Source organism: Aquila chrysaetos, chromosome 17 (genome assembly GCF_900496995.4).
Source record: "Aquila chrysaetos chrysaetos chromosome 17, bAquChr1.4, whole genome shotgun sequence".
Classification (NCBI taxonomy): Eukaryota; Metazoa; Chordata; class Aves; order Accipitriformes; family Accipitridae; genus Aquila; species Aquila chrysaetos.
This window is the reverse complement of record NC_044020.1, coordinates 22781780-22808693: the sequence shown is the minus strand read 5'-3', so window position 1 is coordinate 22808693 and position 26914 is coordinate 22781780. Positions and strand designations below refer to the sequence as shown.

Sequence of the window (26914 nt, the reverse complement as noted above, 5' to 3'; positions counted from 1 at the left end):
AGGTTCTTACCGCTTGTCAGGATCACACTCTTCAAAGTGCCTGACTTTAGACATTCAAAATGAATGCACTTCTGAATCATTAGTCCTTTTTTAAAAAACCAAGATGCACAAATCATCCCAACCTGACTGGCATTAAAGAGAACATTCTGCTGAGTACAAAGATCTTCTGATCAAGTTGCAAAGGAGGTAAAAAACTTTACCAGTAACATGACAGGAGGTGAATACCTCGGGCTTCATGTAAAACAAAAGGTGTATTGAGCCTGAATGCTTCAGATGAAAGAATCCTTTCATTCCAGGGTAGTTTGGGTACAAATTAAGCGAGTAGGTTCTTTCTCAGAACATAACCATCTTTTTTCCTCTCTGTTATATTCAGTCAGGTCAGATTCAGTATTGAAAGTTTGCTGGAACTGTCTGCAAGCCCCTATTTTTTAAGGGTCTTTTTAGAAATAATTATTCCATGTTTCAGTAATGTCTTCCACCCAAACTTCTTGACTGACCTTTAGAATTGCTGTCAGATTCACCTTTACTCTGTCCAGACACGTGAGTAGTTATTAAAGCCAAATAGCTGTAGGATTTGTACAAATCTTTAGGTGCATGTGGGCGTGTTTACATGCACATGTTTGGTTGCAGGGCTGTGCTTATTTACAGAATTATTCACTGGTTGTAGAAATATGTATCGTTGTAAATTTATACATGAAAATATTTTTTAATCAGTTTTGCACAATGTTTCTGAAAATACACGTTAAAAGGGGTTGCATTCAGTATTCTCTCTTCATGGATTACTTTCTTGCTTTAGTGGTTTCAGCCATTGGAGAGCAAACAACCCCCCCACAGCAAGAACAGCGAAGGGTGGGAGGCTTACCTTAAAGCAAGCAGTTGAGAGACAGCCTGTAGAATATCATGACTTCACATCTGCTTTTCACTGCAAAGCTTCAAATATTTATTTCAAAAGAAATCAGGACTGGATGGCTCCAGAGTCTGAGGTAGATTTGTTCTATAATTTACTCACAGAAAAAAGCTCAGTGAGCATAACATCAAGGCTTTAGAAGATGAGCAGTTGTATTTTTGGCACAGGGATACTCAGCACTCTCTGTAAGTTAACCCCATTGGAATCTTCTCCAGACAAACTTCCAAACCCCAGATGTTTCCCTAAAAAGCATAGGGCTTTGGAACAGGAGAACCTTAGTGATGGGCTCATTTTTGTAGATGGGGAAAAGACCCGGCAGGCTGAGGGCCTGAGGACACAAAGCACATCAGTGGCAGAGCGAGCCCCAGAGCTGAGGTTATCTTTGCCTCAGCCCAATTCTCTAATAAACCCATATCCATGTGTGGCAAAGTGCCATCACTCTCTTGTCACATCGAGCACATCTCAGCTGGCCATTCTTGGATGAAGCATTCAGCTAAGGGACCTCTAGCTAGAGGGGTGGAGGCAGATCAAGATTTGTGTCTTCAAAGCAGATTTGTTTCAGAGAAGAGCTTATCCCAAAAAGCCTGTCGCCGATCCCCCCACCCCACCCCGCTCCAGATGCCCTATTCTCCTCCTGGAGATCCCCAACTTGCATGTGGCTTTCAGGCAGAGAGGATGGTAGAATACTATAAAACTACAGAAATCCTTCCCATCCATTAATGCAATCAGAGGGAAAGTCAAGAAATGAGATATTAGAAGCAAGGTCCTGCCTTCAGAGAAAGATGCAATGTTTTTCTCATATGACAGAGGACACCTGCTTGCACTTATACCAGCGTCAGTCAGAAGTAATTCACCTGCAATGAACAGAGCGGCATAAGTGCTGAACCCACCGAAAACAGGATCAGGCCCACAGGCTCTTTAAAGGACAAAGGCAATAATATATTCTGAGACTCGGCTCCCATTTCACAACAGCCGGATGGAAAGAAAGCGAAGCCTCCAAGTCTGCCACACTTCTCAGAGCTTCAGAGACACTAAAGAGAGTGTGAGAGTACCAAGTATAGGTTTGTAATTTAATTTATGTTTATTTTGGTCCAAGGTTGAGGTCAATGCACAATGAGGAGGTTATCAGATGACTCATATTAGCCCGAGCGCTGTGCTGGGATAAAGTTAGTACTGTGCCTACTGGGAAGATGTAAGATTGTCAGATGGCCAGGGTACAGCCTTATATAATTCATTTCTATTCCTGAAGTAATTTTCTTGACCAAGTCTAAGAAGGAAAGGAACATTCTTTTGTAGTGGGGGGGGGGCGGGGAATCTGGGCTTTCCACATAATGTGCTCAGCTGAATTGACAGAAAAGCTCATTCAATTGCATTATTAATGTAAATTACTTGCACTGTTTAACACTTACCATTATGATAAGACATGTACAGTGATATCCAGGTTTTTTTCTACCTGACAAAACAGAGATGTACATTTCTAAGCAGCAGTTCCTTGCTGTTTTGCCTAATAAATAACACAAGCAGTAGGAGTAGGACAAAAACTTAAAGAACCCAATTTTTTGGCTTCATTTAAGTCCAAGGCAAAAACTCTGTGTTTTCGCCATGAAAACAGAGTAGGACTCCTGGGTGTCATGGGGGAGACAGAAAAAATAAAAAGATGACCCAGACAGGATGTCAAGGAAATGTGAAACAGCTGCTGTGCTCATATATTTGAACATAGACCTATACGAAATCCAGTTAAAATGTTTTAGCCATGATTATCCACCCTTTTAGACGAAACATAAAAAAAAATCCTAAAGCATAAGCAGCTAATTCAGGGAATCTTTTAAAAATAGGTTAACGTTCATCAGGAAGCAATACCTGCGGATGTATTTTTTTGTCTATTGGCCAGAAAGTACGTTGCTCTGCTGCACTGTAGACAGGGTCATCCTACTACACGGACTGTATTTTTGCTAACAGGTATTATGCCAGACTCACAGTAGCAAGAGATTGAAGTTCACAACACTAATTTCTCTGTGTTATCAGTCTTAAACTCCCCAGGTGGGGCTGCTCTTCAGAACTGGAAATAGGATGGGTCTGATATCTTTGTGAGGAGCTGCCCCCTCCAAAACTCGCTGACTAGACCCATGGAGAGCTTTTGAGTATTTGGTGATCCTTCCCACTTCAACGCTGTGCCCAAGTCTACCGCATAATTGGTCTTTGTGTGTAGTATGTCACTTTACAGGCTTGCACAGGTGAGTGTAAGTAACAGTATTAACATAGAGCAATGTTGCACCCAGCCAGTTCTCATGAGATTGACTTTGCTCATGGGAAATGCAACAAAATGCACAGTGCATACACCACTTCTTTCATTGCTTCCCACACCTATTTCTGACCAGAAGCTTCACAGCTGTGTCTGGAGACACAAGTCAGGGAGACACAAGTCATGGATCTCTTGAGAAATCTCAACCCCTTCAAGTCCATGGGACCAGAATGGGTGGATCTGAAGGTGCTGAGAAAGCTGGATAATGTCATAGTGGAGCCAGTCTCATCATGTCTGAAAGGCAGATTGGGTGGCTGGAGAAAGGCAAATATTGCACTTTTACCTTCAAAAAGGATGAGAAGGACTATACAGTGCACTACAGGTCAGTCAGTCTCATTCCAGACCCTGGGAAGATCAAGGAGCAGGAATCCATTTCTGGGTTTATGAAGAAGAAAAAGGCGACTGGGAAGAGTCAGCATGAATTTACCAAAGATAAATCAAACCTGAACAATCTGATTAGATATACAGTGAGGGGAAGGCCGTGGATGTTGTTTATCTTGTCTTTAGTAAAGCTTTCAATGCGTTCTTCCCCAACATTCTTGAATCCAAGTTGGGAAGTTACAGTCTACATGAGCGGACAATTAGCTACGTGAAAAGCTGGCTGAATCGTTGGGATCAAAAGGGCTCTACCTGGAGGCTGGTTACAAGTGGAGTGTTGCAGGAACCTATTCTAGTCAATAGCCCTGTCCTGTCATTTTCAGTGTCATCTTCATCAAATACATGCAAGAAGAGAAAGAGTGCACCCTCATATAGTTTGCAAATTATACCAAACTGTGAATACACTTGTTACCATCAAGGGCACAGCCACTATTCAAAGAGACCTAGGCAGGCTGGAGGAAAGGCCTACAGGAATCTCAAGAAATTCAACTTAACAAATGAAAAATGTCTTGCACCTGAGCTGAACTAACTACCTGCTAAGGTTTGACTGGTTTTGAAAGTGAACTGAAGGTTCTAGTGAACAATGGACTAAGCAGGAATCAGCAGTGCGCCATGACCATGGTGAAGGCTAAGAGCATACTACACTGTATTAACAGGAGCGTAGCCAGTAGATAGAGGAAAATCAGTATTTCCTTTACTAAGTGCTCATGAGACCTCATCTGGAATACTGTTTCCAGGTTTGGATCCTTCAGTGCAAGAAAGATATTGACAAACTGGAATGAGTTCAAGGGAGGGGCACCAAGATTGTCCAGGGGCTAGAGAATTTCTCCTGTGAGGAGAGGCTGAAGGAATGGAGCTTGATTCTACTGAAGAAGATAAAGCTTTGGAGATACCTTAAAGTCACCTTCCAATTCCTGACAGGCTGTTACTGAGAATAAGGAGCCAGGGTCTTAGGTGCTCAGCTACAGAACAATAGATAATGGTCATAAATTGAAGCAAGAGAGGTTCTTACTAGATGTAAGCGTTGGAGAAAATGCACAGCAATATAACAAAGCACAGGAAGAGGTTGCCCAGAGATGTTGTGCAGTCGATGTCCTTAAAGGTTTTCAAGACCCAACTTGACAGTTCCGCGCAACCTGGTCTGCCTTCAGAGTTGATCCTGCTTTGAGCAGCAGGTTGGACTACCGACATGCAGAAATCCCTCCCGAATGATTCTGTGATTCTAAGCTTCGGCCCTGAATCATGCCATAAAATGGTAGCTCCTTAGAGGCTTGTGCAGCACTGAATTGTTTTGGGGTTTGTGCAAACATATGGAAACTAATAAAGAACAGTATATGGCTCCCCAGCTTCTGAGGCTTCCCAAAACCATCACCTGGAAACACAGAGGACACAATGGGAGACCAAGGCCACAAGGCTTTTTCTTGAAACAATACATCCATAGTGGAATATTCACATTTTCAGGCAAACCAGTTTGGTTTTAGGGCTTTCAAAAGACAGCAAAAAATCTAAGCCACTCGGTTTCTAAACAATAATTAACTCCCCTAAACCCATTCTGCATGTCCTGATCTCCAATTTGAGGCCTGATTATCCTAAGGATCAGTGAAACAAAAGCCTTTTAATCTTTTCTAGAAGTATAGGTGCCAAATATAGATCTGGCTTAAACTATTAAAGTATAATATGCTAATTCATTTTAAAAGCAACAAACCAATCAATCTTTATTTCTGCAGTTGTAGGCACATTCTTTTCTTTAGTCATGGATTCCTGCAAAGCTACTTCATGCTACCTATTGTGGAATGATGAGTTAACACAGATGACGGTATAATTTTCAAGGGCTCCTGTGTCACAGAAACCCCATCTTCGGAGGTCTTCAAGATTCAGATAGGGAAAGCCACGACTGATGTGACCTTGTGCTGGCTGGCAGTTTGCCCTTGCAGGAGGACAGACTAGAGATTTCCAGATGCACCCTCCAGCCAACACTTTATGATTTTTCAAAAGCCCCTCAGCATAACTCTGGTAACTCACTGGTCATATAGAAGTCATATAGAATGGACCTTTTAAAAGCCTGCAACCACTCCACTTACCATCCTAATCACAAAAGTCCTTTTCTCCAGCACATGCATTTTCCAGCAGTAAGGTGGGGAATCAAATCTGCATGGACAAGAGTAAACTCTGGAGTCAAGGGACTGATATCCCCTCATGCAGTCTCTGTTAAAGAGTCAGATAAAAAAATTACTGTGCATGTCAGCTTCAAAAAACATCTTTTTTTTTTGCCAAGTTTCCTTGCCTCCAATAAAAAAAAAAAAAAAGAAATACAAGTAAAAAAAAAAGTACTATTTGAAAAGTCTCCTGGGTACATCTGTATAAAACAGATTATGCTTCTCTTTCATTAATTTCAGATCAAAGCTCTTTATTTTTTAAGTAGGGAACCAAAGGGATCAGGTAGAGTAAATACCCTCTTCTCTCCAATTTCATGTGCAAACAACTGAGTTTTCAGGCTGGGAGGACATGATTTAGTAGTTTCACTGCAAAAGAAAAATCTGCATTTATATCCTGTTCTTCACATGGATGACTTTGCTCTTTCTCAATATTTTCTTAGTGTGATGATTATATCTAACTAGAGATGGCCTGCCTGACATTGTCACAGTCTTGCAGACCACTGCCAGGGACAGACTGAATAGAAAAGAGGGGAATAGGCTTCTACTGTTGCAGCAGGTCTCATACGATGCATTGTACTGGTCACTGCTAATGGGGGCATAAAGTCCCATCTTCACAGGTAGGACATACCTACGCCTCCTCCCCCTCCATGTAGTCACATGAATAATGCTTCATGAATTACAAAAACACTCCTGGTTCTACTTTTCTATATATAGTTCTATATCTTTTCTTCTATTTTCTGTTCTCTTTGCTCCATCAGTCCATCCTGTAGAAGGCAGCCTGCCTTGCACATATGACTTCACATGGTTGATCAATTCAAGTAATGTTAGAGAGGTTAGGAAATTCACAGTCATTTTGTACTGATAAGCTGTTGTGGCCAGCTCAAAGGGGAATATATTGTGCTGTGTGACAGTGTCCTAACAACTATTTCCTCATGTCCAAGGAGACCGAATCACAGCCTCTGCCAGAGCTCTGCTAGGACATTGTGATTCCACATCTGCTAATACTCTGAGCTGTTTCTGTAAGACAGCATCGTCTTCCAAGTTCTTAGTAACTCCCTAAGTACTCAGATACCCTAGAAAGATCTAGGTTGGAAAGGACCTCTAGAAGTCTCTATTCCAACCCACTGCTAACAGCAGGATTGATTTCAAAGCTAGAGCAGGTTGCTCAGGGCTGCGTCCAGTTGAATTTTGAGTATTTCCCAGCATGGAGATCCCACAGCATCTCTGGGCTCCTGTTCAGTGCTGCACCCCTCCTGGGGTAGGGGGACAGGTGGAAGGAGGGTCCTGCTCTCTGGTGCTAATTTCCTTTATTGCACCTTGTGCCCGTTGCTTCTTTTCCTTTCACTGTGCACCTCTGCAGAACCTGGCTCTGTCTTCTCTATAACTCCGCTCCCTTTCCCTTTGGTAGAGGAGAACTGCAATTAGATCTTCCACCAACTTTCTCTACTTCAGGCTGAACAAGCCCAGCAGCCTCGGCGTCTCCTGGTATATCCTGTGCTCTAGCCCCCAACCATTTTAGTTGCTCTCCATTGGACTCACTCCAGTTACTTGATACCTCTCTTGCACGGGGAGGGCCAAAACTGGGCACGGCACTCCAGAGGTGACTGAGTTTTGAGTAGAGGGGTATGATCATTTCCTCCAAGGTGCTGGCTATGCTTTTGATAACACATTCCAATGTTCTGCTGACTCACAGCCACAACTGCTGACTCACGTTCAACTTGTTACCCAGCAGGAATCCCAAGCTTTTCCCTGTGGAGCTGCTCGCTAGCCAGTTAGTGCCCAGCCTGTACAGGCACATGGGGTCATTCCATCCTAGAGGATGGAATTCACATTTGTCTTTGTTGAACTTCATGAGGTTGTGGTTGACCCAATCCATCAGCTCATGAAAGTCTAAATTATGTTCATGGTTCAGAAAGGTCCTAGGCTTCATACAGGAAGAGCTAGATGCAGTGTCATACCCACCATCACTAAACTTGTTAGACTAGATGTACTATTCTATGACATCAGCGAAAATAAAGTGAGTAGATACTTTAAGTCCATATTAAAACATTGCCCAAAGGTCCCAGGCAACATATGGGCTATATTATTCTCCACTGCTGTGCAAACACTAACAGAGAATTTTCCTGTCCAAACCAGTCACTCAGGTTTAAATCCCATGCAGCTGAGGTCTGTCATACTCCTATTTTGAAATTTGTCTGCTGATGAGGACTGCAAAACCAGTCAAGTTTTTCTCCCATAAGTTGTATCAAAAATAAAAGTTTGATCATGAGGACAGTCCAATATTTTTGTACCAGCTGCCAACCTTGAATGAACTTTCCTAACCAAGGCAGAAACCCTTAAGACCAAAGGAAGATTTATAAGAAGAATACTAATATGAAATTTTACTCCACAAAAGCCTGGACCTCTTCCCACCTAGAAGAAGGGAACCCTACGAGTGCATGTTTGCAGACTTACAGCTTTAATCTGAGCACTATCATTATGGAGCTGGATTTATTACTGGGGGTGGGGGAGAAATCCATTTCACACATGTTATTTCTTACACAAGCATCTATTCCTTAGCTTTTTACTAGTTTGATAATAATCTGCTAATGCTACATTTTTTTATGTTGGCTTCCAAAGTTGTCAAAAACTACCATTTAACGCACAGATAAGATCAGAGCCTTGTACACAAAGTAACATACTCCACTGAGAGGCCCTCTGATTTATTTGGTAACTGAAATGTGGTACTCCTGGAAGTTACGCAGCAAGATTACAGTGAAGATGATCCAATAAGCCACAAATTTTTCAAGTTCATTCTAAATAGCATAGTGTTAGGAGAAGATAGGAACAACTTTCAATCTGGAATACTTTATATTAGTATAAACTGTATTTTACAATAATTGAGCCAGTCCACGTTGACATTTTTAGACCAGTTTCCCAAACTTAATAGAAGCATATGCAAAGTTAACATTTGTCCAAGAATGTCGAGGCACCAACCACTTACAGCCAAGCTCTAACACCTTTTCATATCTGTGAGATGAGAATGACTCCCCAGGAGCACTGATGCTCCCATGCAGGATGCAAGGGGCTTCCGTAAGACGCTGAATAGCATCTGAACAAAATCAGCCTTAGAAACCCTCATTGGCTCACTTCCTGGTGGCTGTCATGCCAGCGTGTCTACAAACAGGTCATAAAACATGACCTCAGAGCAGAACCTGTGCTAAAAATGTCCAAGAACTGCATTTTAGTCAGGTGCCACCTGATTTCTCCCTGACCAAATGGCTACCCTTGGCTCTCTAGCAAACACCACTACCAGCACCGGCCAATTTCAACAAAACATAACAGAAAGGCATAAGTCTCTGATATAGCAAGTTTCCATGTTTTACACAAAGGAGAGAAAACCTAGAAATTTCCCTTCTGAAGGAAAAAACCCTCAACACTTATTAACATCAAAGAACCCTTACACAATTCATCTTTGAATGCACGCATAGGAAATAAGATTTGGTCGATTCCAGTTCTCAGATTGCTCCTGATTTGTGTAGCGGGGTATTTGTATATGTGTTTGTCATGGTTTAACCCCAGCTGGCAACTAAGCCCCACACAGCCACTCACTTATCCCCAACACCCCCATAGTGGGATGGGGGTAAGAATCAGAAAAGTGAGAAAACTCATGGGTTGAGATAAAGACAATTTAATAGGTAAAGCAAGAGCTGTGAACACAAGCAAAGCAAAACAAGGAATCCATTCCCCACTTCCCACGGGCAGGCAGGTGTTCAGCCATCTCCAGGAAAGCAGGGCTCCGTCACACGTAATAGTTACTTGGGAAGACAAATGCCATCACTCCAAACGTGTCCCCCCCCCCCCCTTCCTTCTTCCCCCAGCTTTATATGCTGAGTGTGATGTCATATGGAATGGTGTGGAATATCCCTTGGGTCAGTTGGGGTCAGCTGTCCCGGCTGTGTCCCCTCCCAACTCCTTGTGCCCCCCCAGCCTCCTTGCTGGTGGGGTGAGAAGCAGAAAAGCCCTTGGCTCTGGGTAAGCCCTGCTCAGCAGTAAAAAAAACATCCCTGGGTTATCAACGCTGTTTTCTGCACAAATCCAAAACATAGCCCCATACCAGCTACTATGAAGAAAATTAACTCTCTCCCAGCCACAACCAGCACAGTGTTCCTTAGAAAAACATAAGGTTTGTAGTGGTTAAAGTGGTTAGTGAACATGAAAAGCAACACACTTGCTGCACTTTGATCTGTATTTAAGAAATTCAGCAAAGGGTTTTCCTGCTGGATGGCCACATTTTAAGCCTGCTGTGAGCTTGTGTAAGTGCTCTGTTAACATTTTCAAAGGGCAGGGAGACACATTTGGGGCTAAATCCCTGCCTGCCTATTTCACTGCATGTTCCTGGCTTTAGTCAGTGGGTGAATATAGACAGAACTGGGCAGGGGGAGGAGATATAACTCAACTATTTGGAAACCAGAACTCTTTTCTGATGAATTATGTACCTTTCCGGTGTAGTTTTCAAAAAGTACTTACAAGGAATGAGTGGGAGTTGCATTTCTCAACCTGAAAAGACCTAAGGAAGACCTTGTCCCACAGGGGAAAGACAAGGTGAAATCCCACAGACAGACAGACATTGATTTCAAAGCAGTAAGAATGATTCTTGAAGCACAGGGATATCCCTTGGATAATTTAATTTTTATGTGGTAGTAGGCTTATTCTCTCATCTAAAGGGTTGTTGGGGGGGGGGACCAACCAACACCCCCCCCCCCCAAAAAAATCCATATTTTAAAATTGTCCAAGTGCGATTTGGAAAAGTTTAACAAAAAAAAAAAAACACCAAAAAACCAAACCCCAAACAAAAACAAACCCCACAAGAATTCCTGGAAAACAGAAAAAAAAATAAATAAAATTGGCACTTCTGCATGGAAAAAGAAAACAACAAAAGCAACCCTGCCATCAATAAATTCTGAAGTTCATCTAGAATTTCTGGAGCAAGAGTATCTCTTAAGAACCTACAATAAGCCATAGCGCTGGAGCTAAGGAGATTTGTCAGCAAGTTCAGCCAGGTGCACTAAACCACAGGGATAAAAAAGCACTTCAACACTGAGCACTTCTAATACTCAGCTGATCCCTCAGAAATTTGAAGATAAGCAGCAGCCGAGGCAGAGCAGTCCCAGGGTGGTTTAAAGTGATTGAACAGGAGCACAAACAGCTAGGGAGAAAAGAAAATCTCTTAAATGAAAAGGATGGCTAGCGAGCTGTTGCTCTTCAACAGATCTGTTTTTTCTTGGAGGGTGCTGGACAGCCTGGGTGAAGTACCCAAAACCCAGGTTCCCGGGGCTGCGATTTCTGTGGGTGGTTTGGACTATTAAACATAAGCGGATAGCTGGCCTTACTACCTCTGCCCCACTGGAGGAAACGTGGAGCTGGCTGTCACAACACTGCCCTGCAGCCAGGGATGGGTGGGCTGAGTCTGCCTGGGCTGGGGGGTGAAGAGCACCTCCAGCGCAAGCACAAACCTAGGCAGGCACACAAGAATGAGAACTCATAACTGGCTGAGGAAGAGAAATTCACGGGGAGGTAGGAGGTGTCTTTTACCTTTTTCCATTTCAGTTCTTTAGGACACTTCAGTTTTAACTCCGTTGTGCTGCCTCTCATAAAGAAGAATATTGCATATGGCAGAGGTGCTTTGTCATCCGTGGAGACTCTAAGACAAAAAAATGGGTTCACGGAGCCCAGTTGCCTCACTCAGGCAGCATCAGTGAAGAATTGCATTAGACCTTTCTTCCAGTTTAAAGCCTGCACCAGCTCCTGCCCTCACTTGTTCAACCAACAAGCTGTCTCACAACTGTATGCTGAAAACATGCAAAAGCTGTCTAAATTGTGGTCTAGAAACATCTTCAGGCTCTGTTTAGACTGCTAAGAGCTCTGGGTGACTACCATCCACTGCAAACACAGATGTAGATGCCGTCGTGGTACCTAACTCCTTGGTTTCCCAGCAATCATAGTAACCACACCATCACTCAATACATCACAGTGGTTTGATTCAAATATAGCTATTTCAAAGGCAGAAAGCAAGCAGGGTGGTACCTTTCCTTCCTGTAAGAGCACACCCTACAAGGCAGATCACAACACTGTCAAGGGAGAGGCCTGAGCAAGAGGCAGTGGCTGGACAACAAAATCACTTAGTATTTCTGTGGGAATTTAGATGAAGAGGGACTTCTGGAGTTCATTCTAGGCCAATTTCCTAGGCCGTAACTTCAAACTTGGATCAGGTTGCTCAAAACTTACCTAGTTTTGTAATTCTCCAAGGATGGCGATTTCACTGCCTCTTGGAGCTTTGCCAACATTGAGCTGTTCTCATGGTGAAGATGTTTTTCCTTACATCACATCAGAGAAGATACAGGAGTCATCATTACAAACCTGAAATTGCAGGCTCAGAACTTTTTACTTCACACACAAGACAACTTAGACTAGAGCTATGCACAGCTGCATACCTGGACAGAAATCTAAAATTAGTAATATCTTCTCTAGTTTCAAATCTACATTAAGACCCTCTCTGGCTGCAAATGTCTAAAATACACAGGTTTCTGCCTGAAGACAGCATACTAGGGTTTGCAGATAAAAAAATAAAAAACCAAAATAATCAAAACTTCCTGATTACAATCCATAAGACAGAGAGAAAGTGAATATCCACATGTAGTTTCCTTTGCTGACTACCTCTTAAGATCCCATTCAGACCAAATAAAATCCCATCAGCTGTTCTTGGCCCTTAAGATAAACATGCTGCATTACTTCTACAGTTTCCTGTAATTTTAAAGTCCTCAGTGAGAAATATTATCAGAATTGATACATTTTTGTTTAAACTCTGTATAACGCTGGCAATACTCACAGGAGAAAAGGCTTTGCACATTTATAAGCAAGGGAATGCAAGTATCTGCACTGTAAAGCTAGATTGCAAGAAACTAGCAGTTTCCTTGTTGAGCCTTCCCAACCAGAAGGATAGGTGTTCCTCTAGCAAGACAAGAGAGGAAAATGCATATCTAATTTCAGCCAAGTGTGTTAAGACAGCAACAAAGTTCCCCCAGTCGGTCTGCCTGCTAGTATGCTAAGTAACACTGGGGTGTGCGGTTCTACTACACTTCTAGCCTAACCATACTCGCCAGCCATTTCTGTGTGTTGTTACCATCAAACGGTATATCAATACCATTTGTCTTAGCCCCATAAACCTGCACAGTAGCTGCCTTACTCATTTTAAACTTGATTTTTAAATATGCTTATCCTCTCTGCTAAGACCATGACTTATTTGCACACTGAAAAAGTATTTGCACACTGAAAATGTATCTGCACACTGCATCCTAGTTGCAGACCTGCAGAGGCTCCCTCACACAGACACCTGGTGCAGTAATGTGGGGATCATGACTGTGATGAGAAATTCTGGCTTTACTCATAGCCTTGGGAAAGTTGCTGTTCTTCCTTAGTTTGGATCAGAACCGTGCTTTTGAAGCTGATCTCCTGATCATACCCACTTACTGTACTTGGAGTGATGGCATGGGGCAGTCTTATGGAGGGTGAATCTAATTCCTTCCAGATGAGACTTAATCTTAATGAATTCACCTGCTGCCAAGGCTGCCTTCAGTCCTCACATCCCCAACAAGCCCTTCTTTATTTGTGAGTACGAGGTCCAGTAGAACACCTCTCCTCATTGTCTCCTCTACCGCTTGGGTCAGGCAATTGTCATCGGTGCTCTCCAGGAACCTCCTGGATTGCTTAGGTCCTGCTGTGTTATCCCTTCAGCAAATATTGCGGTGGCTGAAGTCTGCCAGGAGGACCAGGGCCTGGGAACATGAGGCTGCTCCTATCTCTATAGAAGGCCTCAGCCACTTGTTCTTCCTGGTCAGGTGGTCTCCAGCAGATGCCCCCCTTATCTACAACGCCACCCTTACCTGTCCTCTCTTTAATCCTCACCCATAAGGTCTCAGTTGGCCCCTCATCCATCCCCAGGCAGAGCTCCAGCTGCTCTCTCATATAAATGGCAACTCCAGGTCTTCCCAGCCTGTCCTTCCTAAAGAGCCCATATCTCTCCTTTGCAACACTCCAGCCACAGGAGCCATCCCAACACGTCTCCGTGATCCCTGTGGGACTGTAGCCCTGCAACTGCACACACATCTCTAACTCATCATGTTTATTCCCCGTGCTGCGTGCATCGGTGCACAGGCACTTCAGAGAGGCACCCCAGCATGCTCGTTTCCCTGAAAGAGTCTGTTTCCCTGAAAGATTCTGTTTCCCTTCCCCCCGCCTCAATCGTGCCTTGTGGGGACTTCCTTGCTTACATGCAAATGTGGGAGGTGACCCCACTTAAGCCTTGATTTGTTGATTTTTTCTTCGCTTTTGTACACATCACCCAGTCTCTTTGCTCGTCAGCCCCATCCATCACTTTCTCACAGGGCTGCCGTTAACCCTCCCACATAATTCCTAATTTAAGATCTTCTTACCAAGTCAGCCGTCCAGCTGGCAAAGATGCCTTTGTCCCACTTAGTGAAGTGGATCCCACCTCTCCCAAGTAGATGTCGACCCTCAAACAGGGTCCCGTGGTCCAAACCAGCCTCAGAGAAGCCGCAGGCACTACCTGCAGCCTGGGACTCGCAGGGCTGCGTTCACCACCCAAACCTCCGCCTGGGTAGACGTCTCTGCCCTGGCAGGAACAGGATGATCCATCATCTGCTGGGGAAAGTGCCCTGGGGCACATCGCCACCATACCTGAAAGTGTTTAAGCTGATCTGAACTCAGACGATGACCTCTTCTTTGCATCCCTGAGCAAGCCACTGTTTGTTGGCTGTGCTCTAGACCAGGGGTTTCATTATGTTCCTGCAGAATAGTTTGATGCAATGAAATTTGTATTTTCTGCTGGAAAACTGTTCCGCTAACGTACATCATCAGCCAAAGATATTGTGGACCATTGATAAAATGTGCAACCCAAGAACTGCCTTTTGAGGTTTTTTTATTTGTATTGTTTCATATGGCCGATAAAATCAACTTTAAAGCTGTCAAGAACACAGGGGAACCATTCAGGGAAGAAAAAGACAAATCTCCAGGTTACCCAGGAATTTAGGCAATGAAAAACCACCACAGATACAAAGCAGCAGGGCCTCTGTTTTCTGAACGTTTCCTTAAGTCTTGCAAATATTTAAGTGTTTTGCTTTGTGTTTACTCCACCTGCACTGGGCCAACCTGTTTGATCCATTGCCTTGCATTCACCTAAACTTACAGTGACCTCCAAACATTTATGTCCCTTTTGGCAACTGGTGGACTCCACCAGTTAACTGACGAGAGTCCCCACTCCAACAATTCACTCTATGCTTACTTGCGGCACCTGTTGGTGCTGAGGAATGGAATTACCTTCTTTTTCCGTGGGATCTTTCGCCACTGAGAGCTGGCTTGAGGCTGCTCGTTCAGCTGTGCAGCGTCCATCTGAGAGCGTGCAGCTTTTCCCCAGCCGTCTCCCTCCAGCAGCAGTCGTAGATGACCCTGCAGCAGTACAGCAGGTGGTTGTGTTAATAATGGAAGAAATAAAGGACAGCTTTTTAAAGGATATGCTAGGTGAAGTCTCTAGGGACCAGATTTCTTCACTGCCGTTTGTCACACCCCAAAATTCCCCAGCTGGAAAATGTTGCTGTTTTGTGCAGAATTTTTCATTTTGAAATTAAACGTTTCAGTGACACAGTCTGAATCCTGAGTCTTACCCAGCTCTGAAGAGCCTCACCCATTCCCGCACAGCACAAATTTTCTGTACCATGAAGAAGTGATCCAAAACCTCCTAGGGCTCCTGCTGTGGAGAGCTGCCAGTAAGTAATCAGAGGGTTCTCTGCCTTTCCCCTTGAGATGGGCCACAAAGTTTGCCCTAGAGCCACGGACTGCAGGAACCGGAGGGCTCCAAGCCTTGGGACTGGCTGGAAGTGAGGCCAACTTCTGCTTATGTTTTTGCAGAAGTTTTCTGAAAGTGATATGCCATCAGATGCTGTGTTTCAAAGTCAATATTTTTCTATGAAAGCGTGATTCCTTGGAAAATACTGAGGCAGCTTTCTTCTTGTTATTTCTTCTGCAGAGAAAGGTCAACCTTCCACCCCTCAAGAAACTCTAGCTACACTGGCACAGGAGTGACTGACAGGAATGCTGCAGGCTCAGGTGTTTACATGGGTAAAACTAATTTTGCAAAAATCAATAATCCCTTCTAAGGTTTCTCAGCCCTATTGACAATCAATTGTAACATCCTTGCCTGCGGACTCAATAGGCATTTCATTCAATCTAACAGAAACAAACTCGCCTTATACTCCAAAACTGGCTCAGGTAGATGCTAATTTGTACATTCCCCAGCGTCCCTGCCTCCATAACCTTATTTTCAAAGCTGATGACCACCCGATATTACCACTTCAAATGAAGCCAAACTTTTTCCTGTTCTTTTTCTTCTTTAAGAATTGATGTACTTTTTCAGCTTTTTTTACAGACAGTATCTTGCATAAAGAATTGTTTCTTTAGATGAAGAGGACAAGGGGGACTGGTTGCTTTGTGGTTTGGTTTGGTTTTTTCTCATTGCCAAAAATATCTGGAGTTGAAACTGGAAATTTCACTTCTAGAAGGACTGCTTATTTGGCTGTGATGATGAAGACCTGTATCATTAGTTCATTAAACAGGCTTCTTCAGAAAGCTTAGGAAATCAATCAAAAAACTGCATGAACTGGAGGACTAGAGTTACAGAAGTGAGATGAAATAAATTAAGTATAAGAGTGTATATTTAGAGATCAATAAGAATTTCTCCTCTCTACTATGTGTTCATGGACTGGAAAAGAATGAAGATGAGGACTCTATGTACTGCTTGATTACAGGATGATTACGAGACATCAGTAGGACAAGACTATGAAAGCAGTTAAGAAAATCCTAGAATGCATCAAGAAAGGCATTTCCAGCAAGTAGTAAAATACAAGTTACTTTGCACTAGGCATCGGTAAGTCTTCCTTTGCAATACTGTGTATATGAACCTAATCCCAGTGTTTGAAGAGGTTGACTTATAACTGTAACAGACGCAAAGCAAACACAAGTAGGATGATCTGGGAAGGAGATCATCTGAAAAGAAACTAAAAAAAAAAAAACTTACTTTATTTAGCCTAATAAAATGAAGTTGAAAAGGGGACATGATTGCTTCTTTATTTTCCCAGGAGGGAAAACACAAAGGAGGAGGAACTTCTAAGCTAAAAGACAATGTTGGCAAAAGAACATATGGTCTGTTTATTTACACTCCCCAAGGAAAGATGTGGGCTGAAAATTTGGGAGAATTTTCTAACGATCCAAACTGTGAAGTTCTGGAACAGCCTTCCAGGAGTGGGGGGCAAAGGAGCTATTTTTGATACAGAGCTTGACCATTTCTTCAATTGCAGGATTTAAGAGACCACTTGCAATACTGAGATATGATGACTAAAGGAGTCATAGGAGGCCTTGTACTCCTGCTCAGACTCCTGGTCCTCAACACTGCATTGGAGGTTTAAAAAGGGGGTGCATGGGGACAGGAGAGAAGAGAGAGGGGGTGAGAGACTAGTGAATGTTTTAACTTTCCAAAAATGATGCTCTGAACACCACCAATTTTTCTTAGTGGCAAGTCCTTTTGTAAATAACTTCGCCTATTAAGGTAAAAGGAGTTAGAAAGCATAGATCAAGCTTTTCTGTTATTGTCAATAATATGGGCCACGTGCATATATTTTTACAAGACTGTAGCTGAGAAAAATTCAGGCTGGTAAAGAGCAAATAAACCAGCCAACTAAACCACTTGAAAACAGAGAAATTTAAGACAACCTGCAACAACAAATCTCAAGCATAATCTGATATGCTTTTTCTGTACATTCCCAAGACTGCAAACACCACTCTGCAATCTAGCAGCAGGCAGAGAACAGTGAGAGTGGTAGACAGCCTTCAGTCAGGCCCTCGTACCGTTGCTGCCATCCTTCTCTTTCCACTTGGTCCCTCAGCCTTCTCCATTTCCTTCTTTTTATCTCTTTCTTACACATTTTTTCTTTATGGGGTTGGCTTTTTGGAGTGTTTCTCTTTTGGTCTTCTCTTGCTGCAGAGCAATTTGGACCAGGGAAAGATGTCAAAACTCATATGGAGGAAAAGAGAATCGCGAGACTAGAGCAGATGATTGTAGGCCTATGGGCTGTGTGGACTGTGTGTGTGAGAAATTACTGTAAACAGTATTATTGGAAACTACTATAGAGCAGAGCTGGGAAACCCTTGCTCAGGTTTTTCTGCATTATATTTATCAGTCAAAGTTCACTGAATCTTTCCTGTTACTACTAATCTTCCTGATGAAATCAACAGAGCTAAACAAAGGTAAGCCAGCCCTTTGCCAGAACTGCTACATTTTGACTAAAAACATAGTAGGAAGCAAGTGAAGTCTTTATTCAATCTACAGTGTAGATTAACATGGTTTTCCCTAATGTGCCAATATTTAATACGTGTGTGACATTTAGTTAGCATTCTACATAGTACAGCACTTTGCACATGAAAAGCAAGAAATTTTTGTGCACTATCACCAGTCTCAATTGACCAAGAATGTGTACACATTGTATACACACATAGTAGTAGCTGCAGACAGACACATCCCAGGTTAGCATAATACTGATATTATATTACCTCTACAAGGGTATTGAGTGTGGAATGTCAGAGAGGCAGCACACGTATAATAGGACATTGTTTCCAGAAGCAGGTTTCCTGTGAACTTGAACAATTATTTCTTTGACTAGAGAACATAAAGGCTACTCTTCACATGAACTTAAATAACCCAAAGGACTGAGAAGTAACAACAAGACACAATAGGGGTTCCCCAGGAGGAACTATGACCCTGCTTATTGTAGAGAGGCTGCCAAATCTTGTCCAGTCCTCAGACGACTACTCCCCCTGCTCTTCCACGTGAGCACCAATGATACTGCCGAGGGAGACCTGAAGCATATCAAGCGTGACCACGTGGCTCAGGGGACAATGATCAAGGGCATGGGGGCCCGGGTGGTGTTCCCCTTGGTCCTGCCAGTGAGATGGAAGGGCTTGAGAAGGAGTAGATCGATCCTGCAAGTCAGCAACTGTTTGTACAGCTGGTGTAGGCAACAAGGTTTTGGCTTCTATGACCATGGGACCCTCACTGAAGATCAACAATAGCTTGGAAGGGACAAGATCCATGTGACCAAGCGGGAAAAAGTACCTTTGCCAACAGACTGTCCAACCCGATAAGAAGAGCTTTAAAATAAGAATGATGAGGGAGAGAGCGACCAGCAATCGAGTGAAGAAGTGGTGGATGGCGGTTAGCAAGCAAAGAGTCTGGGATGATGTGAACAGAAGGGACCTTGTAAGCAACAAAACAGGGCTGAAGTGGGGTCATCTCAAGAATATGCACATAAATAAGGAAGCGCCTCTGGAACAGCATTATGCAGAAACCTCCCATACCTTTTCTGGGAAACCAGCATGCCAGGGTGCCTCTCTGATGTGCCAGTACACCAATGCATGCACCACAGGGCACAGTGGGAGGAATTAGAAGTCTGTGTACAGTTACTGGGCTACAGTCTCATTGGAATCACAGAGACATGGGATAGCTCACACAACTGAAATGCTGCAAAAGAAGGACCCAGGGTCTTTAGAAAGGTGAGGAGGAGGTACGCTTTATATAGGAGTACCATGGGGGTTCATGGAGCTCTGTCTAGGAAAGGGTGATGAGCCAGCTGAGAGCTTATGGGTCAGGACTAGTAAGCAGACCAACATGGGTGACATTGTTGTGGGTGTCTGCTACAGACTGCCTGACCAAGCAGAAGTATATGAGGCCTTCTTCAGACAAATGGAGGAAGCCCCACCTTCACATTCTCTGGTCTTCATGGGGGACTTTTACCATGCCGATAGCTTCTGGAGGGACAACACAGCAGGGCATAAGCAATCCAGGAGGTCTCTGGTACACATCAGTGACAATTTCCTAACATAGTTGATGGGAAAACAAGGAGAAGCACTCTGCTAGACTGTATGTACAAAAGAGGAAGGATTGATCAGGAATGTGAAGATTGGGAGCAGTCTTGTCTGCTGTGACCATGAGAAGGTAGAGTTCAGGATTCTGAGATGAGGAAGCAGGGCAAAAAGTAGGATTAACAACCCTGGACTTCGTGTGAGCAGACTTTGGCCTCTTCAGGTAACTGCTTGGAAGAATCCCATGGGATGCAGCCCTGGAGAGAAAAGAGGTCCAAGGAATCTGGTTGATATCTAAGGATCACCTACTCCATGCTCAGGAATGCTCCATCCTAACAAGCAAAAAATCAAGCAAAGGCAGCAAAATCCAGCTGGAAGCTAGTCACTAGTACTGTATCCTAGGGGTCAATACTGGGTCTAATACTGTTTAACATCTCCATTAATGACCTGGATGATGACACCTCACCAGATCTGCAGATAATACAGAACTGGGAGAGGATGATATATCGGAACTGCCATTCAGAGGGACATGGACAGACTGGAAAACCGGACAGAGAGGAACTTCACGAAGTTGAACAAAGCGAAATGCAAAGTCCTGCTCCTGCGGATGATAACTCCATGCACCAACACACAGTGTGGGTGGACTGGCTGGAAAGCAGATTTGAAGAGAACATTCTGGGGTTCATGGTGGACAGCAAGTTGACCATGAGCCAGCAGTGTGCCCTTGCTGCAGAGAAAGCCAACAGCATCTTGTGCTGCATTAGGAAGAACGTTGCCAGCAGTTTGACGTAGGTCATCCTTCCTCTCCGCTCACCACTGGTGTAGTGATCCTGACCAGGAGAGCACTACACATGGAGGAGTTAGGGATCCACCTAACAGTTAACCTGAGCGGGTGCAGGTCTGTGCTGCGCTGTGCTGCACGTGCAGCTTGGCCTTCAGTCCGTGTCCTACTGCACAAACCCCTTAGCCTGAGGATGAGCTCAGCCAGCTCGTGGTAACAGAGGAGCCTGCAGGCAGCTTCCACGTGGCACTGGCGATCACACCACCTGTGTGGCCTTGCCTTTATCTAAATGTGTGGCAAGAAGTTCTCGTGCAAACATCCCTTTTGTTTAATGGTGGAAATGCTGAAGAGAGTTGTCTTCTTTTAAGAAAATCTTATAGTAACTTGAATCACCAAAATGGGCTCACCCTTTCTATGGATGGGGTGTCCTGGTTTCAGCTGGGATAGAGTTAACTGTCTTCCTAGTAACTGGTAGGGTGCTATGTTTTGAGTTCAGTATGTGAAGAATGTTGATAACACTGAAGTTTTCAGTTGTTGCTCAGTAGTGTTTAGACTAATGTCAAGGATTTTTCAGCTTCTCATGCCCAGCCAGCGAGAAAGCTGGAGGGGCACAAGAAGTTGGCACAGGACACAGCCAGGGCACCTGACCCAAACTGGCCAACGGGGTATTCCATACCATGGGACGTCCCATCCAGTATAGGAACTGGGAAGGGGGGGCGGGGAATCGCCGCTTGGGGACTAGCTGGGTGCCGGTCGGCGGGTGGTGAGCAATTGCACTGCGCATCATTTGTACATTCCAATCCTTTCATTAGTGCTGTTGTCATTTTATTAGTGTTATCATTATCATTATTAGTTTCTTCTTTTCTGTTCTATTAAACTGTTCTTATCTCAACCCACGGGTTTTGCTTCTTTTTTCCCTGATTTTCTCCCCCATCCCACTGGGTGGGGGGAGCAGTGAGTGAGCAGCTGCGTGGTGCTTAGTTGCTGGCTGGGGTTAAACCACGACATGGGGTTTGCATGGCATGCTGATTGGAAGCCCATTTGACGCTGCGTAACTTGGCAGTAGCTTCAGCTGCAGCTGAAGCTGCTTTGAGAAGGAGGATTGGACTGGACAATCTCCAAAGGTCACTTTCAACCTCAACCATTCTGCAAACTCCCTGTTGGTGACACGGCAGCACAAAGCAGTGCAAGAAAGAAAAGGGTGGGATCCTATCGAGGCCACAGAGCTTCTGGTGAGGTACAGAGCTGGTCTCAGCCATGCTGTCCCGTGAAACATCTGCCTGGGAACTCAGGTTGTTCTGGGGATGCAACCTGGAAAAGGATGGAAAGGCCAAGCAGTCTCAATGTTTTCTTTCTGGATAAGCCGCTGTTTAGATGCCCCTTAGTGCATCACAAGACCAGGATGGTTTGAACAGTCAGGGAACAGATGCCTTTAGAAAGCTGCTGAGGACACTGTCACAGACCAATGGCAGGAACAAACCATGGTCCATGGCATGATGAGAGCAACATCAAAGCCCTTACAGAGATCAAGAATAAAAAAAGAAACATCAAAGCACTTACAGAGATCAAGAATAATAAAAGAAACAAGGTGCTTTTCTGTATCAGCAGGCACCCTAGAGCAGCATGAAGGTTAATTTGGGACAGTCTGGGTAGACAAGTCAGAGACTGAGAGATAAAAGGAGCAGTTGCTGAAAAAAAACTGATAAAATAAATAGCTACAAGCAGGTATTTAAAGTTCTGAAAGGATTTAAGGATTAAGTGGCTGCACTTTTAATGAAAGCGGGTAAATCTCATTAAAACTAGTGGCACTGCTGTAGAACAGGGAATATCAAACACTGTATTTAACCTCCCGGCAGGGTGAAACATGCCCTGGACTCCAGGGATTAAGAGTTGCATTCTAACTGGCAATTACAGTGTTAAAGTTTTACCTTGGTTTCCTGGAATAATTTAATAGGACTTACTAAATAGCCCTTATTTCTTCAGCTGTCTGACCTGAATGGTTTAACGGCGTGAGGAATAATCGTGTGAATCATGAGAGCAACTGCCCAAAGGTCCAACAAATATCCAGCAAGTTTTACAAACCAAAGGTGTGTAAAGTCACAGAAATACCTCTCATTTCTTCCTCTCCAGAGCTACCACCATACTTCATACACAGTGAAGAGGTGTCACTGCCTCTTTCCCACCCTGTGATAGGCAAAATCAATCAGCAGCTTTTATGACCTGCAAAATAACCAGGGTTGGCATACTGGCCGAAGATGAGGGTTGTGGCATCACACCACTGCCAGCTATCGCTTGAGACCCCTGCATTGGTCAAAGCCCCGTCTCAAGCTCTCTTCCCATCCACAATGCATCAAAGCAGCCCCTTTCCCCAACACAGGTCTCGTGAGTCAAGGCAGAAGAAATTCAGAAGACCCACCAAAGGCAGACCATGGAAAGGGGATTTTATTACAATATTCCAGTGCCTACAGTAACTGAGAACTACTGACAGGGGACAAAAAGTCGAGCAACTGAGTGTTAAACCTTGAGTTTCAAAAACCACAAGTCAGGCCCAAAAGAGTGGCAAACCTTGAGACAAACTTAAGAAACTCAAGAGTCTTTCAAGGTCATATGTGTCTGGACTCATTTTCCTTCTGGTTTCTGAACCTTTAATTCACACTAGCATCATCCTTTCCAGCATTTCACCTCATTTCTGTACTTTAACAAAAGTTTATAATTTTATTGCAAGGTCTGGTATTAGCCACAGAGCTGGGAAGAACAGCAACTATTGCATGTTTCCTACTAAAATCAAGAGAGCTGGTCCAACATGCATTGGCTTCCCTAATAGTCTGCTCCCCTGTCTGTGGGCAGACTGAACTGAAAAGTCTGTTTAGAAACATTTTTATTTTTGTTCAACTAAATCCACATTGCTGAAATATAAATGTAAGTTTGAAAAGAGCTGTCTAAAAGTGGAAGTGCTGGACACAAATTTGCATAGGAAATTAAAGAAATATTTTGCAACAAAAGAAAGAAAATGTGTCAAAGATATAGCAATTTTTTTGGAGTAATTTCTTCAGGAAACAAGACTTACAGATGCACAGTCCACGTGCAGGTTAGTGCGGGCATCTACATGCTCCATCATTCTTTCCAATTGCTTCTGGACCCATGGACAGCTCCAGCTTAGTCTGATACAAGTTTAAAGGTTTCCATTATAATTAAGTTCATGCATCCTTCCTGAAAACAATCAGGAAGAAAAGGGCTTTGTCAGGATGCTCACTGAGCAAACAGACTCTATAATCTGTAAACATCAAAAAAAGAAAAGGACAGTTTCTGTTTCTTTCCTTAAGTTTATGTCTGGAGAGAAAAGAGGTCCAACGTGGTGGTTATTGTTGGGAAATGTGTTTACATTGTCCTGAGCCAGAGTCATAACTATAATTAACATTAGAAGTCAGTGTTAAAATGCATTAAAAAAAAGCACATTAAAATGTTTTTTTACACACAAAACATAACCTGAAAGAAACAAGATTAAGCAACAATTCATCAAATTGTCAGTTTGCAGAATCAACTTTAAAGTTTAATACCAACTTTATTACTGTGTCATTTAATTGTCCTATTCCTTAACAAACTATGTAGAGTACATGTAGAGTATCCCCACCTTGGGATATATTCTTGTAGTATATTCTGTTCAGTCTACGTAACTTTGTACTTACACCACAATATCATTTATGCTCATGCTTACTCTATTGTTCTAGCAAGTAAAAATAATTTTCCTTCACAAAATATGATCAGTAGATGATGTCAAAAAGTGTTAATAGTCTAATATCATCCCAGTTAGAGTGAAGGAGTATGTCAGAACTTTCATTACCTTGTTACCTGAATAGCCAGAAAAACACACGCTTTGTATGGCAGGGAATTTCATGCCATCCCATCTTAGTCTAATAGAAATTGTTGAAGTTATCAAACTAAATAAAACTCATCACAGCCCTCCAAGCCCTGTTTTCCCATTTTTATATAGCTACATTTTTGTATATATTTTTTGCCATTCATATATCTAATTTCCCATTTTTATATAATAGCAACAGAACATTAAAGCTCACATCATCTTCGGCAACTAGAAACCATTTTTTACAGTTCTCACAGAATGACTTTTCCTTTTTAATATATCTAAGAGTTTTGGGAATAATTATGTGGAAAAGAGAATGGCGTAAAGAACTAAAGGATTAGATAAGAGAGATAGATAAGCGGTCCACTTTTGTTAAAATTAATCTTAAAGGTATTTCTGGAGACATTGGTTGCTGAAGCCAGTAGCTAAAATATTTAACAATTAAGCTCAGTGCTGCCATGGAAGTTGATGTGATTAATAATTTAAAAACCTCCTTAGGAATAGATTTTTGTTAGAAGTTCAAATGTATACTTTTGTCTGTATAGCAGGATAAGATATGCAATCATACATAGTATTGAGCCAACTAGTAATTTATCATAGAAGATAATATTGTTCGTTGGATGAATCTTACCCAAGGCAGCAGGACTGGAATTCTAGCAAGAGTTCAGGAGGGATGAATGATAATAAATACCTAGAAAATAGAGGTGTCATAGAAATTAATGTCTGCCATCTACTGTACCACACTCAAGTAAACTTCAATTATATTCCCCAAGGTAAAAATTCTATTTTGTGCTTGAGCTGGTTGGAAGAACTTTGCCAAAGGTGCTGGTTTTGTGGTTTTTTTTTTTTAAACAAAATCTTCTGATCTGAAACTATACTGAAATAAGAAGACTTCTTGCAGTCAGCCATATTTGTCTTCTTTTTGGGGAGAAAAAGAGAAGAGAAATCCAACAAACTGAAAATGCTGATTTGACATATTAGAACAAAATGTTTCAGTTTTAGGTTGAACTTTTTAAAATAGTTTTATTTTGGTTTATGTTGAATTTGGAGTGAAACGTTTTGCATGAATGACACTATCTTTTTTAAATTTCTTTTTTTGCAGAAAATCTTTAAATGCCAAGCTTGCAACAATTTTTTTTGTCATTTTTACCTTCTAATTCTCCTCTCAAGTTGGAAAAAAACCTGAAGTTTCTTAAAGTGAAGAATAACTATTTTCTGCCACCACCAGTTGTGTTTAAGGCAGCTACGATTAATTAGAAGCAGCCTAGATATGTCACAGAGGACAGCCAATCTTCTCCAGTTTGTCCACTACGTCTCTGACAGTATTTCTTGATTTCACTATTGTTGAATGTTATTTTCTATTTTTTCTATTTTTTTCCTCCCTCAATATTCTTCCTAATGGTTTCTAAAAAAATGGTGTTATCCAGGATTGAATTAAAAGTGTACAAACAGAGAAGACCCTCAATGGAAGGCAGACCATCACCAAGCAATAAAGTCCAACAATTAAAGCATAAAAAGCCTGAGAAAGCTTAACGTGGATATGGATTTCAATCTATCTCAGCAGCTGATGTATAAATAAATAAAAAGTGGTCCGAGTTAAAAAATACAGAAGAGTGTCAAAATAAAAATAAGCAAAGTTATTTCTATTAATATTAACATGCAGAACCACTGGCTTCCTATGGATTTAAATTTAAGAGTAGGTTGACTTTTTAGCACTTGAGAGGAGTAAACTAGACTGAAGTTTTCCTTGTGGCGAGGTAACTTCTGCAAGTTCTCTCCCTTGTGTTGCTTCCGGCAGGTGAAACCTTCATTTGAGGCACATCTCTCCCTTGTTCTCTACCTGGCTGTCTGCTTTCACAAAACCTGAAGGCTTTTAACTGTAAGACCTCTGTTCCTCTTGGTTACACCTGCTGCAGGGTCAATGAACACTGAGGAGCAAAAGCACATACAGCCTGACTTTGTGAACTCACTCTCCACAGGAAACAAGGAAAATTGCATGGACTGACTGGAAAATTGTTTTTCTCCTGCAGATATGTTTACTTTTTAAATAAACAATTATTTTATTTCTTTCAAAAGAATTTGTGTTTTCCCAAAGAGAAATAAAAAAAAAACCCAACCCATGAGGAATGGGTACCATTCCCTGCATTCACATGCACACATACTGATTTTTGTGAAACTTTTCACTGTTATTTTGGTTTGGAGGCAGGGAAGGAAGGTGAGGGAAGTGTTTCGAATGCAGTTTTGGGAACAGGTGTACTCACTTGTGATGGGCTGTCCCAAATCAGCACCCTCAAAACAAAGGTACATATGCAGGAAACAGCAAGAAGTGACTGCCTACTACAGCATGAAACTACTGCCTTATATACTCTCTTTCAGATTTGTTTCCACTACAGTTGGCCTGTCTTTATGAGATTTATGCTTTAAATCTATTCCTTCCAAAAAACAATGTCTGTCATGTTATTTTAACAACAAACTCTGCTCTGCATGGGATCAGCCAGCCCCATTGCTGGGACGACGCAACAAAAGAGAAAGTATATGTCAAGAAGGTTCCTTCCACGGTATCTTT

The 26914-nt window shown here is 42.7% G+C and overlaps 1 long non-coding RNA gene across 2 annotated transcripts; it reads left to right on the top strand.

The window, feature by feature from the left end:
* Positions 1 to 1171: 1171 nt before the first annotated feature.
* On the top strand, positions 1172 to 26417 carry LOC115352421. 2 transcript variants are annotated; one of them, XR_003927140.1, is made up of 4 exons: positions 1172 to 1968; positions 15825 to 15916; positions 16603 to 16721; positions 25451 to 26417. It is a non-coding gene; the product is annotated as an uncharacterized LOC115352421 (long non-coding RNA). The 2 variants fall into 2 exon arrangements; XR_003927139.1 differs by lacking the exons at positions 15825 to 15916; positions 16603 to 16721 and adding an exon at positions 6184 to 6360.
* The last annotated feature ends 497 nt before the right edge of the window (positions 26418 to 26914 follow it).